Source organism: Carcharhinus amblyrhynchos, chromosome 35 (assembly GCF_965287045.1).
Source record: "Carcharhinus amblyrhynchos chromosome 35, sCarAmb.v2.hapA, whole genome shotgun sequence".
NCBI lineage: Eukaryota > Metazoa > Chordata > Chondrichthyes > Carcharhiniformes > Carcharhinidae > Carcharhinus > Carcharhinus amblyrhynchos.
In genome coordinates, this window is record NC_137358.1 from 8,806,057 (window position 1) to 8,821,363 (window position 15,307).

A 15,307-nucleotide genomic window follows, 5' to 3' on the forward strand; every position below is an offset into this window, starting at 1 on the left:
GGTGGCACAGTGGTTCGCACTGCTGCCCCACACTGCCAGGGACCCGGGTTCAATTCCCGGGTCTGTGTGGAGTTTGCACATTCTCCCCGTGTCTGCGTGGGTTTCCTCTGGGTGCTCCGGTTTCCTCGCACAGTCTGGACGCCGGTGTTGGACTGGGGTGGGTGCAGTTAGCAGTCTCACGACCCCAGGTTAAAGCCCAGCAGGTCTGTTTGGTAGCACGAGCTTTCAGACCACTGCCCCGTTGCTCACCCGATGAAGTAGGGGCTTGGTAGCCCCCGGCTGGTGATGATCGAGGTGGGACGCAGGCAGTGGCTTCGCCGGGGAGTCCTTGCAGGGCCCCTCTGCTCCATACACCAATGGCCAGCTTTACAATCCCAGACACGGGGAGAACGTGCAGACTCCACGCAGACAGTGAGCCAAGCTGGGAATCGAACCCAGAGATGGGGGCGAGTTGTTCATTCCCAGGGGGAAATGATTGGAGTATGAGCTCCCTGATTGAGGTGATGATTGGAGTATGAGCTCCCTGATTGAGGTGATGATTGGAGTATGAGCTCCCTGATTGAGGTGATGATTGGAGAATGAGCACAGATCATAGAAACCCTACAGTGCAGAAAGAGGCCCTTTGGCCCATCGAGTCTGCACTAACCACAATCCCACCCAGGCCCTACCCCCATATCCCTACAATATTATACCCACTAATTCCTCAAACCTACACATCCCTGGACACTAAGGGGCAATTTCTTAGCACGGCCAATCAACCTAACCAGCACATCTTTGGACTGTGGGAGGAAACCGGAGTACCCGGAGGAAACCCACGCAGACACGAGGAGAATGTGCAAACTCCACACCGACAGTGACCCGAGCTGGGAATCGAACCCAGGACCCTGGAGCTGTGAAGCAGCTGTGCTAACCATCGTGCTACCGTGTCGCCCAGAATATGAGCTCCCTGATTGAGGTAATGATTGGAGTATGAGCTCCCTGATTGAGGTAATGATTGGAGTGTGAGCTCCCTGATTGAGGTAATGACTGGAGTATGAGCTCCCTGATTGAGGTAATGATTGGAGTATGAGCTCCCTGATTGAGGTAATGATTGGAGTATGAGCTCCCTGATTGAGGTAATGACTGGAGTATGAGCTCCCTGATTGAGGTAATGATTGGAGTATGAGCTCCCTGATTGAGGTAATGATTGGAGAGTGAGCTCCCTGATTGAGGTAATGACTGGAGTATGAGCTCCCTGATTGAGGTAATGACTGGAGTATGAGCTCCCTGATTGAGGTAATGATTGGAGAGTGAGCTCCCTGATTGAGGTAATGATTGGAGAGTGAGCTCCCTGATTGAGGTAATGACTGGAGTATGAGCTCCCTGATTGAGGTAATGACTGGAGTATGAGCTCCCTGATTGAGGTAATGATTGGAGTGTGAGCTCCCTGATTGAGGTAATGATTGGAGAGTGAGCTCCCTGATTGAGGTAATGACTGGAGTATGAGCTCCCTGATTGAGGTAATGACTGGAGTATGAGCTCCCTGATTGAGGTAATGACTGGAGTATGAGCTGCCGTGACTCAACCTGAATCTCCAAGGTTCTGTTCCCAATGTTAGGCCAAAGGGAATGAGTTTGTTTTTGAGACTCCATCTTCACTTCTCTCCCTCTCTCTCGTGCGGCCAAGGAATAGAAACCATTCTCTTCTGTACCCCAGGGGTTACAGATAAGAGAGGGTTGGGGAAGGGGGGGTTTGCCGTTTGAGGGAGATGGGGCCCTCAGGAAGGTACGTAATCATCAGGCCTTTCTTTTCCCCACTCTCACTATCACTCCTGCCTCGAAAACGAGTTTGTTAACTTTCAGGGGTTGGTATGTCGCTGCCTTCTGCTTGGGCGCTTGCCAACATGTCCCGGAATGTTCTGTTCTGCAAAAATAAGAACATTAGTTCTCTCCGCCAGCATCCCCTCCCCCCCCCCCACTGCTCCCCCTGCTCTCTCCATCACCCCCCTCCGTCCCCACAAAAACAAAACCCACCCCACCTACCTGCTCCCCAAACCAACCCCTGATTCCAAATGCAGCCCACTTGCACTCAACCTGATACATAGGATCCCTACAATTTAGCATGGCCAATCCCCCTAATTTATGCACATCTTTGGACACTAAGGGGCAATTTAGCATGGCCAATCCACCTAACCTACACATCTTTGGACACTAAGGGGCAATTTAGCATGGCCAATCCACCTAACCTACACATCTTTGGACACTAAGGGGCAATTTAGCATGGCCAATCCACCTAACCTGCACACATTTGGAGTGTGGGAGGAAACCGGAGCACCCGGAAGAAACCCACATGGGGAAAATAAGCAAACTCTGCCACAGTGCCACCCACGAAATCCTATAGTACTATAAAAAACTATTGCAAAAGAGGCAATTTGTGCCGCTATTTTGGAGCCTAATCAGGGCCACGCAGCACCTGAAGAATGGATCCAGGCACTAAGGTCTTCAGGTCAGAGTGACGGAATGATGACTTCAACAAGGCCTGTGAGGTTGACGTTTTGGAGTATGAGCTCCCTGATTGAGGTAATGATTGGAGTATGAGCTCCCTGATTGAGGTAATGATTGGAGTATGAGCCCCCTGATTGAGATAATGATTATAGTATGAGCTCCCTGATTGAGGTAATGATTGGAGTATGAGCCCCCTGATTGAGGTAATGATTATAGTATGAGCTCCCTGATTGAGGTAATGATTGGAGTATGAGCCCCCTGATTGAGGTAATGATTATAGTATGAGCCCCCTGATTGAGGTAATGATTGGAGTATGAGCTCCCTGATTGAGGTAATGATTGGAGTATGAGCTCCCTGATTGAGGCAATGATTGGAGTATGAGCTCCCTGATTGAGGTAATGATTGGAGTATGAGCCCCCTGATTGAGATAATGATTATAGTATGAGCTCCCTGATTGAGGTAATGATTGGAGTATGAGCCCCCTGATTGAGGTAATGATTATAGTATGAGCTCCCTGATTGAGGTAATGATTGGAGTATGAGCCCCCTGATTGAGGTAATGATTATAGTATGAGCCCCCTGATTGAGGTAATGATTGGAGTATGAGCTCCCTGATTGAGGTAATGATTGGAGTATGAGCTCCCTGATTGAGGCAATGATTGGAGTATGAGCTCCCTGATTGAGGTAATGATTGGAGTATGAGCCCCCTGATTGAGGTAATGATTGGAGTATGAGCTCCCTGATTGAGGAAATGATTGGAGTATGAGCTCCCTGATTGAGGTAATGATTGGAGTATGAGCTCCCTGATTGAGGTAATGATTGGAGTATGAGCTCCCTGATTGAGGTAATGATTGGAGAGTGAGTTCCCTGATTGAGGTAATGATTGGAGAGTGAGCTCCCTGATTGAGGTAATGATTGGAGAGTGAGCTCCCTGATTGAGGTAATGATTGGAGAGTGAGCTCCCTGATTGAGGTAATGATTTGGAGTATGAGCTCCCTGATTGAGGTAATGATTGGAGAGTGAGCTCCCTGATTGAGGTAATGATTGGAGTATGAGCTCCCTGATTGAGGTAATGATTGGAGTGTGAGCTCCCTGATTGAGGTAATGATTGGAGTGTGAGCTCCCTGATTGAGGTAATGATTGGAGTATGAGCTCCCTGATTGAGGTAATGATTGGAGTGTGAGCTCCCTGATTGAGGTAATGATTGGAGTATGAGCTCCCTGATTGAGGTAATGATTGGAGTGTGAGCTCCCTGATTGAGGTAATGATTGGAGTATGAGCTCCCTGATTGAGGTAATGATTGGAGTATGAGCTCCCTGATTGAGGTAATGATTGGAGTATGAGCTCCCTGATTGTGTGTGTGGTGGGGAGGGTTGGGGGGTGTGGTCTGGCCATGGTAGGGCCAGACTCAGCTGTGATGCCCCTGAGATTGAATAGGCTGCTGGTTTCCATTGTTGTGAAGAATGATCCAATGATGAGTGACACCCGGGATTTGCACCGTGCAGAGGGACAGTGATGAAGTTAAGGGGTTTACCGTGTCTAACACACCCTTTAACCCCAGCAGCATCTGACCCACACCCTTCCTGTCCGCCTGCCCGGCCTCTGAACACAGGGACTGCCGCTCCGACAGAGGAATTGTTTTCTGAGAAGCGAGTCAGAGAGTCTGGAAATGAAACCACCGCCAGGCCAGATTGCCCCGTGAGACCCGGCCTGTCCACCTGGCCTCCTCTTGTGGTCACTTTATTTTCCCGGTAGAAAACTTTGGTGTCCGTCATGAAGCAGCGAGAGAGCCCCTTCTGTGACAAAGAGGAGGAGAATGGGCCATGGGCGTTGAGGCCTAGCAATGAATAAAGCCTAATGCTGTTCATTCTGTGGTCACCATGGTTACCAGGCTCTTGAGCCTCCACCCACCCCTATCTTCCCCATCTCCCCCACCCTCTCCACCCCCTCCCCTCGCGATCAGTCCCTCCAGTTGATGGGTGTCTGTTTGACAGCATGGATATCGTACACCAGATGGTCGTGTGGTGCACAGAGAGATTTGTATTGGTTTTCATTGACATCACTCCCATTCTTCTCTCCTTCCCCCCCCCCCAGTGTACATACTCAATACTCCCTCCCGATCCTTTCGGCAAGCAATGATCCCACTTCAGGGGATATTGGGTAAGTGGGAAGGGAAAACAGCTTCTAATCCAAAATGTCAACTTTCTATTGATAAGAATGGAATGGTTTGCAGCTTAGGGGCTGCACAGTGTGAGTGTGTGTGTGTGTGTATGTGTGTGTGTCTGTGCGTGTGTGTGTGTGAGTGTGTGTGTGTCTGTGCGTGTGTGTGTGTGTGTGTGTCTGTATGTGTGTCTGTGTGTGTGTCTGTGTGTGTGTGTGTGTCTGCGTGTGTGTGTCTGTGTGAGTGTGTGTGTGTGAGTGTGTGTGTCTGTGTGTGTGTGTGTGTCTGTGCGTGTGTGTGTGTGTGTGTGAGTGTGAGTGTGTGTGTGTGTGTGCCTGTGTGTGTGTGTCTGTGTGTGTGTGTGTGTGAGTGTGTGTGTGTGTGTGTCTGTGTGTGTGTCTGTGTCTGTGTGTCTGTGTGTGTGTCCGTGTGTGTGTGTGAGTGTGTGTGTGTGTCTGTGTGTCTGTGTCTGTGTGTGTGTCTGTGCGTGTGTGTGAATGTGAGTGTGTGTGTGTGTGTCTGCGTGTGTGTGTGTGTGTGTGAGTGTGTGTGTGTCTGTGTGTGTGTCTGTGCGTGTGTGTGTGTGTGTGTCTGTGTCTGTGTCTGTGTGTGTCTGTGTCTGTGTGTGTGTCTGTGTCTGTGTGTGTGTCTGTGCATGTGTGTGTGTGTGTGTATGTGTCTGTGAGTGTGTGTGTGTGTCTGTGTGTGTGTGTGTGTGAGTGTGTGTCAGTGTCTGTGTGTGTGTGTGAGTGGGTGTGTGTGTGAGTGGGTGTGTGTGTGAGTGGGTGTGTGAGTGAGTGGGTGTGTGTGTGAGTGTGTGTGTGAGTGTGTGTGTGAGTGTGTGTGTGTGTGAGTGGGTGTGTGAGTGAGTGGGTGTGTGTGTGAGTGTGTGTGTGAGTGTGTGTGTGAGTGTGTGTGTGTGTGTATGTGTCTGTGCGTGTGTGTGTGTGTGAGTGTGTGTGTGAGTGTGTGTGTGAGTGTGAGTGAGTGTGTGTGGTGGGGAGGATTGGGGCTGCCTCACAACGCCAGGGACTCATGTTCAATTCTGGCCTTGAGTGACTGTCTGTGCAGAGTCTGCGCATTCTCCCCATATCTGAGTGGGTTTCCTCCGGGTGCTCCGGTTTCCTCCCACAGTCCAAAGATGTGCCAGTTAGGTGGATTGACCCGAACAGGCACCTGAGCGTGGCTACTAGGGTGATTTTCACAGTAACTTCATTGCAGTGTTAATGTAAGCCTACTTGTGATACCAATAAATAAACTTTATCTCTCCAATCGCGTATTAGGCCATAAGATCTAGGAGAATTAGGCCGTTCGGCCCATCGGGTCTGCTCAGCCATTCAATCATGGCTGATAAGTTTCCCATCCCCATTCTTCCACCTTTTCCCCATAATCTTTGATCCTTTTACAATCAAGGACCTCTCTATCTCTGTCTTAACCAGACTCAATGACCTGGTTTCCTCTGTGGCGATGGATTCCACAGATCTGGCTGAAGAAATTCCTCCTCATTTCGCTTCTAAAGGGTTCACTCTGAGGCTATGCCAGAGTGCAGATCCCAGTCTTTCCCACGAATGGAAACATCTTCCCCATGTTCACTCTATCCAGGCCTTTCAATATTCTGTAAGTTATAATAAGATTCCCCCCTTTCATCCTTCTAAACTCCAACAAGTACGGACTCAGAGTTCCTTATATGACAAGCTCTTCATTCCAGGGATCATTCTTATGAATGTCCTCTGGACCTTTTCCAAGGCCGGCACATTCTTCCTGCTCACAATATTCCAAATGGGGTCCGACCAGAGCCTGATCCAGCCTCAGCAGTACATCCCTGCTCTTGTACTCTAGCCCTCTCGGAATGAATGCTAACATTGCTAATATTATATATTCTCTTACTCCTTTCCCCTTCACCTCTCCCTTAAATGCTCCTGAACTACTCAAATCATAACTGCACCATGTGGTAACCTGTGGATCCCTACAGTGTAGGAGGAGTCCATTCGGTCCATCGAGTCTTCACCGACTCTCTGAAAGAGTATCGTACCCAGTTCCACCCCCCCCCCGTAGCCCCGAATATTTAGCATGTCCAATTGGTGATGTGTAGGTTTGGGAGGTTGGCAGTGTAAATGTGTGGGGTTACATGGATAGGGCAGAGGTTGGGCCTGGATGAAATGGGCTATCAGAGAATCGGTGGGCCAAATGGCCTCACTCTACACTGTGTAGGAATTCTATGATTCTGTGATTGTAATTCCCCCCAACCTACACATCTTTGGACACTAAGGAGCAATTTAGCATGGCCAATCCACCTAACCTGCACATCTTTGGACACTATGGGGAAATTTAGCACGGCCAATCCACCTAACCTACACATCGTTGGACACTAAGGGGCAATTTAGCATGGCCAATCCCCCTAACCTACACATCTTTGGACACTAAGGGGCAATTTAGCATGGCCAATCCACCTAACCTACACATCTTTGGACACTAAGGGGCAATTTAGCATGGCCAATCCCCCTAACCTACACATCTTTGGACACTAAGGGGCAATTTAGCATGGCCAATCCACCTAACCTACACATCTTTGGACACTAAGGGGCAATTTAGCATGGCCAATCCACCTAACCTACACATCTTTGGACACCAAGGGGCAATTTAACATGGCCAATCCCCTTATGTTTGGGAATGATGGCTAATCTTCCTGTATCTGGGTGTAAGTGGCAGTTGCTGTGGGATCTTCCTGTGCAATGGGTAACATTTTTGGAGCGTTCTTGCCGTTTAGCTTCCAGCTAATGACAGCCCGGTTACCCCTGGCAACTTGTGCCCCAGACTCTGACATTGGGTCTGGGGTAAGGGCACAAGGGGGTCCGTAACCAAGGTGACATGCTGGCTTGGTGAGGCAGGCGTGGCCGATACAGCAGGTGATAAGAAACGGCCACCGAATGCACGAAACGTGACACCTGACCTACGCACAGCAAGATCCCACAATTCATCTTTGAGGCTGCTGACTGGAGAACCGAGGCCACAGCTTAACGTCTCATCTGAGGGATAGCACTTGCGGCAGTGCAGCACTCCCTCAGCAATCAGCCCAGGTTAACCCAATTCTCAGAGGGACAATATTCAGTGAGTTTTAGTTGGTCTAAACATTGACTTCAGGGAGCGTAATGGAGAACATGCCTCTGTCTACATCAACAGGGATGAAGTGGAAATGGTTGAGAGCTTCTAGGTGTTCAGGTCATCAACAGCCTGTCCTGGTATCCCTGCCCCCCTCGCGCCGACACTATAGTTAAGAAAACCCACCAACGCCTCTACTTTCTCAGGAAATTCAGCATGTCCGCTACGACTCTCACCAACTTTTACAGATGCACCAGAGAAAGCATTCTTCCTGGTTGTATCACAGCTTGGTCTGGGTTCCTGCTCCGCCCGAGACCACAAGAAACTACAAAGAGTCTTGAACATAGCCCAATCCATCACACAAACCAGCCTCCCATCCATTGACTCTGTCTACACTTCTCCCTGCCTGGGAAAAGCAGCCAGTATAATTAAAGGCCCCACGTACCCCGGACATTCTCTCTTCCACCTTCTTCCATTGGGAAAAAGATACAAAAGTCTGAGGACACGCACCAGCCGACTCAGGAACAGCTTCTTCCCTGCTGCCGTCAGACCTACCTCGCACTAAGTTGATCTTTCTCTACACCCTCGCTATGACTGTAACTCTACATTCTGCACTCTCTCCTTTCCTCCTCCCCTATGTACTCTATGAACGGTATGCTCTGTCTGTGTAACGCGCAAGAAGCAATACTTTTCACTGTTTCCCAATACATGTGACAATAATAAATCAAATCAAATCAAAAAAGGACTGTAACACGACATTCTGCACCCTCTCCTTTCATTCTCCCCTATGTACTCTATGAACGGTATGCTCTGTCGATATAACGCACAAGAAGCAATACTTTTCACTGTACGCTAATACGCGTGACAACAATAAATCAAATCAAATCAAAAAATGACTGTAACTCTACATTCTGCACCCTCTCCTTTCCTTCTCCCCTATGTACTCTATGAACAGTATGCTTTATCTGTATTGTGCGTAAGAAGCCATACTTTTCATGCGCCAATAATAAATCAAATCAAGTAAGGCCTCGGTGTAATGTCTTGTTTGAGGGACAGGGCAGCATTCTCTCGGTACTGCCTTGGAAGGCCGGTCTGGATTTGGAGGTGTTGGCCAATGCGTTTGGCCACCAGGTTTCGTGCGTTACGGCAGCGACGGCAAGTACCTCATTGGCCCGTAGCAAACACTGAGGGATGTCCCGAGGCTGCGAAGGATAATTGGACCTTTCTTTCAGACAAATTGGGTCGTCGTGGGGAGGTTCCCGCAGCTGTTAACCTGAGAGCGGAGTCGGGATCTCTCTCGGAGAGAGAGATAAAAAAGGGTTTTCAATGTATATTCGAGACATCAGCCGGCTCACAATGAGAGACACAATGGGAGAGCTCACTGCATTCTCCCAGTGCGCTCATTAAAATGCATGGGTTCATTTGGAATTGTTCCACGGGGGGCCTGAGTTGAATATCTCCACAGTCACTGGAGTGAAGTTACTGCCTCCTGCTCCAGTCAGACCCAGTCAATAACAGGCCCCACGTAAGGTATTGAAGTTGGGTGCCCCTGACCCCACCCTCCCCACCTTCCCCTAATCTAATTCAAGGGAGCAGATGGGCAGTGACTGAAAGAATTCCACGGAGCATCTGCTTTGAGGCCCAACAGTGTGTTGGATGTAGGATTCTTCTTTACCCTTCAGACATTCAAGGAGCCGACAGCTTTTAAAATCTCTTCCATGGGACGTTGGCCTCGCTGGCGAGACCATTATTTATTGCCCGGTCCCTAACTGCCCCTTGAGAGGGTGGTGGGTGAGCCGCCTCTTGACCCACCATCTGGTGTGGGTACACCCACAGTGCTGTTAGGCGAGGGAGTTTGAGGATTTTGAGCCAACAACAGTTAGAGAATCCCTACAGTGCACGAGGAGGCCATTCGGCCCATCTGTCCTGACCACAATCCCACCCAATCCCTATCCCCATCACCCCATGCATTTACCCTAGTTAGTCCCCCTGGCACTAAGGGGCAATTTAGCACGGCCAATCCACCTAACCTGTGGGAGGAAACCGGAGCGCCCGGAGGAAACCCACGCAGACACGGGGAGAATGTGCAAACTCCACCCAGACAGTGACCCGGAATTGAACCTGGCGCCATGAGGCAGTGCCACCGCTGTGCCACCGTGTGCTGCCCTGTGAAGGAAGGGCCATGTTAAATTGTCCCTTAATGTCCAAAGATGTGCAGGTTAGGTGGGTTGGCCACGCTCCTTAGTCTCAGAGGGATTAGCGGGTAAATAGGTGGGGTTACAGGGATAGGGCCTGGCTGGGATTGTTGTCGGTGCAGGCTCGATGGGCCGAATGGCCTCCTTCTGCACCGTGGGGATTCGATGATTATTTTGCGATTCTCCAATGAGCTTGAATCAGTTCCTTTGGAAGCACCGCGGAGGATGAATATTGGAGGGAAAGGTGTTTACTGTGTGTCGCGGGGGGTGGGGGAGGTGGTGCAGGCAGGGTGTAGGGTCTCGGAGGTTATCTAGGCATCTGATCAAGAAAGAGTGAATACTAAAAAGCAGCAGTCAACATCTCCTGGTGTCTAAAGGAATATAGTAAGGAGTCTCGCAACACCAGGTTAAAGTCCAACAGGTTTATTTGGTAACAAAAGCCACTAGCTTTCGGAGTGTTGCCCCTTCGTCAAGCGAGTGGGATTTCAGTTCACAAAGAGAGCATATAAAGACACAAACTTTACATGTCCTTTTGTGAACAGAACTCCCACTCACCTGACGAAGGGGCAGCGCTCCGAAAGCTAGTGGCTTTTGTTACCAAATAAACCTGTTGGACTTTAACCTGGTGTTGCGAGACTCCTTACTGTGTTTACCCCAGTCCAACGCCGGGCATCGTGTCCAAAGGAATGACAGTGGAAGTGTTTGAAGGGAGTGTGGTTTAATCACCCTCTGAGGCTATTCTGTGAACCCTATTGTTGCCCCTGTTTGCTCGGTCGTTCGAAAGAATCCGCGTTAAATAGATAGAGCTCCAAAATCATTACTGCTGATCCGTGAGTCTTTGTCCTGGGTGAGTCCTTCCCCGCGATATATATTACCTCTTTCTCCAGCTCTTTATCTTAACAACACTCTCGGCTCCAAGAGCCAGAGTTCCAGTGATTGATAAACACTTTCTGTGTAGGTGATGGTGCTGTTTACCAGACGGATTGCTTCAGAGTACTCTGCTCCTCTGAACGTGTGTGGAGGTGATGTTAAAAGGTGCATCGTGTGGTCCTCTGCTTTTACCCTCCTTTCCAGAACGGAAATCTGTTCAAAATTTTTCAAGTTGAAAAACAAATCAGTCACGCTGGCAGCAGGGATTTCCATTTAAAGTTTATTTATTAGTGTCAAAAGTAGGCTTACATTAACACCACAATGAAAATCCTCTAGTCGCCACACTCTAGCACTTGTGCGGGTAACACTGAGGGAGAACTTAGCACGGCCAATGCACCCTAACCAGCACGTCTTTCGGACTGTGGGAGGAAAACCGGAGCACCCGGAGGAAACCCACAGCGGTCAGCACTGCTGCCTCACAGCACCAGGGATCTGGGTTCAGTTCGCAGCTTGGGTCACTGTCCGTGAGGGGTCTGCACATTCTTCCCGTGTCTGTGTGGGTTTCCTCCGGGTGCTCCGGTTTCCTCCCACAGTCTGAAAGACGCGCTGGTTCGGGTGTATTGGCCGTGCTAAATTCTCCGTCAGTGTAACCCGAACAGGAGTGTGGCGACTGGGGGATTTTCACAGTAACTTCATTGCAGTGTTAATGTGAGCCTACTTGCGACACTAATAAATAATCTTTAACTATCCTTTGCTCCCGATCTGTTTTCTGTCGCTCTCTCTTTCCCTTTGTTTCAGCTCTATGTTTTTCTCCCGATCCTTTTTCCCTCTTCTTCCTCTTTTTTTTTCTGTACATGTTTCTCTCATTTTTGCTCTGACCTTTCCCTCTCTTTTTCCCTCTCTCTGCGTTTTGCTTTCTCTCTCTCTGTCTCGCTCATTCTCTCCTCCAGGGCCTGGGGCTGGGGGGGGAGGGGAGGATGTCTGAATGATCGCTATCTCAAGTGGAACATTCCCCAATCTCTCTGCCTTTCTTTTGGGGGACAGGCTGAGAGCAGCTTTGTAATCCTGGACTGACCACACTAGCCAGAGACATGACAGAGATACGAAGGTGGTGATGTGGGGTTAGCGGGGTTTGGCGGAGGGAGGTTGTGGGGGGGCAGGGAGGTGAGGCAGTATCTGCCCCACCCACACGCACAGCCTATGTGTCAAAGAACAGCACTCCAAAGCTTGATCAGAACTTTCAGTTCAGAGAGAAACTGAAATGAGAATAGTTCAGGAAGAAAATCTTTGAACCATGGATTACAAAGCAGCAAGATTTACCATTCAATAATCCACAGGAAAGACCTTTTAGGAGGGAGGGAGGGAACTGGGTAGGTAGGTAGTAGATAGATAGATAGATAGATTATTAGATAGATTATTAGATAGATAGATAAATAAAATATTTGCATTAACAGAGAGAATGTTTGCATCAACAGATAGATAGATGTTTGCATAGACAGATAGTTAGGCAGACAGGTAGATCGAGCGATAGATAATATACAATCCCTACAGTGCAGAAGGAGGCCATTTGGCCCATCTGCACCGACCACAATCCCACCCAGGCCCTATCCCCATAACCCCACATATTTACCCACTAATCCCTCTAACCTACATACCACGGCCAATGCACCCTAATTCGCACATCTTTGGGACTGTGGGAGGAAACCGGAGCACCCGGGGGAAACCCACGCAGACACGGGGAGAACGTGCAGACTCCACACAGACAGTCACCCAAGCCAGGATTCGAACCCGGGACCATGGTGCTGTGAGATAGCAGTGCTAACCACTGTGCCACCATGCTGCTCAATAATATAATCATATAGACAGACAGGGAGATAGATAGTTAGGCAGACAGGTAATCATAGAATTCCTACAGTGCAGAAGCAGGCCATTCGGCCCATCGAGACTGCACCGACAACAATCCCACCCAGGCCCTATCCCCGTAATATCACATATTTACCCTGCTAATCCCTCCAACCTACACATGCTGGGACACTGAGGGCAAATTTAGCGTGGCACATCAATCTAACCTGCACATCTTTGGACTGTGGGAGGAAACCCACACAGACACGGGGAGAATGTGCAAACTCCACACAAGCAGTGACCCAAGCCGGGAATCGAACCCGGGCCCCTGGTGCTGTGAGGCAGTAATGCTAACCGCTGTGCTACTGTGCCACCCAATAATACGATCATATAGATAGAAAGGCAGGTAGACAGATGGAGGTAAATGCCTAGATTTTTACATAGGCTGTTGGATCACTGAAGATAAACAAAGCGATTGATGTAAACATCCTGGGAGAAATAGAGATACATGGAGCCTAATGTTATATAGAAACTGATCAGTTGAAGTTATTGCAACATTGGCAGGTGATTGGGTCTCTCTGACTGCCACTGCCTATATGCAGTGAAGCAGCCATTGTCCCTTTGCCTCTGCCCCCTCCTCCCCCCGCCCCGACCCTTTGTGTTGTCTCTAAGATATACCCCCGCCCCACCCCCACCAGCCCTGGGCCTCCACCAACAGCATGGGCCCCGCTATTAGAGGCGGTGTCAGCGATCAGGACTAATCTCTCAGGCAGACTAATTCATGTACAGACCACCCCCCCCCCGACCCCCCACCCCCCCGTCATCCAAATAAAAGCTCCGGCACGCTCTCCCTGGCCTGTAACACTCGCTGGCCCATTGTCCTGCCTCCCCTGCACCCCCTCCCGGAGAATGAGGCCATTCTGCAGCCTCTCGGAATGGCTAATCCCCCCCCTCCCCCCACAGGCTTCACCATGCCCCCACCCCCACTCCACTAATTCCACCACTAATTCCCTCTTTTTTTCCCCTCCGTCTGGGGAGCAGGTGGAAGGATATTGTGGCCTCCCTCCCCCCCTCCCACCCCACCTCAAAGTCACACCCACCCGAATACACCTCCCACATCAATAATTCCTTCACCGTGGTTAATGGGATGGAAATAAAAAAGTCCAGCTGTGCGCATTCTTCAGACACACTTCTGCCTTTCGCTTGTATTCTGAGGAGGTTAATGAAAAAGGGGGGCCTGGGATTTCAATGATCTGTCCTTGTGCGCTTTGAGCGAGCTTGAGGCCTCTGGGCCTACGTCAAAACTGTGGCTGCAATCCCCACCTCTCCTCTGCCCATGGCCAGGGCCCTGCGCGCCGAGTCCTGGTGGGCTGCGTACCGAGGGAGTGCCGCACAGTCGGAGGTGCCGCTCCTCAGACGGTACCCCTCCCAGCTGAAAGATTCTGGATTGCCATGGGGAAGAGAGAGAACAAAGGGAGGGGGGGTAGTTCCAGCCCCAGCTCCTCGCTGATGTTTAACCCTCAGCCACCGTCACATGAGGCTAAATTTTCTGGCCCTTCGCTGCTGGTGGGGTCTCCAGGTTCTCCTCCCACATTCCGCCCCCCCCCCCTTGCTATTCCCCCCATTCCCAATCCCCCCTCCCCCCTGTAATAATGTAAGCCTACTAATAAATAAATTTGTGATTGTACGCTGTCCCTCTAAAGATGGACTGTGCTGGGAGAGAGTTGTCACTGAGGGGTGGCACGGTGGCACAGTGGTTGGCACTGCTGCCTCACAGCGTCAGGGACCCGGGTTCAATTCCCAGCTTGGGTCACTGTCTGTGTGGAGTTTGCACGTTCTCCCCGTGTCTGTGTGGGTTTGCTCCGGTTTCCTCCCACAGTCCAAAGATGAGTAGGTTTTAGTGGATTGGCCGTGCTAAATTGCCCCTTAGTGTCAGGGGGACTAGCTAGGGTAAATGCATGGGGTTATGGGGATAGGGCCTGGGTGGGATTGTGGTTGGTGCAGATTCGATGGGCCGAACAGGCCTCCTTCTGCACTGTAAGAGATTCTGTGTGTCAATTAGGTGGATTGGCCATGCTAAACTGTCCCTTAGTGTACAAAGATGTGTAGGTTAGGTGGATTGGCCATGCTAAATTGTCCCTTAGTGTCCAAAGATGTGTAGGTTAGGTGGATTGGCCATGCTAAATTGCCCCTTAGTGTTCAAAGATGTGTAGGTTAGGTGGATTGGCCATGCTAAATTGCCCCTTAGTGTCCAAAGATGTGTAGGTTAGGTGGATTGGCTGTACTAAATTGCCCCTTAGTGTCCAAAGATGTGTAGGTTAGGTGGATTGGCCATGCTAAATTGCCCCTTAGTGTCCAAAGATGTGTAGGTTAGGTGGATTGGCCATGCTAAATTGTCCCTTAGTGTCCAAAGATGTGTAGGTTAGGTGGATTGGCTGTACTAAATTGCCCCTTAGTGTCCAAAGATGTGTAGGTTAGGTGGATTGGCCATGCTAAATTGCCCCTTAGTGTCCAAAGATGTGGAGGTTAGGTGGATTGGCCATGCTAAATTGCCCCTTAGTGTCCAATGATGTGCAGGTTAGGGGGATAACTGGGACAAGTATGTGGGTTTACGACACTGAGGCCTGGGTAAGATGACCTGTCGGACAGTTGGTGTAG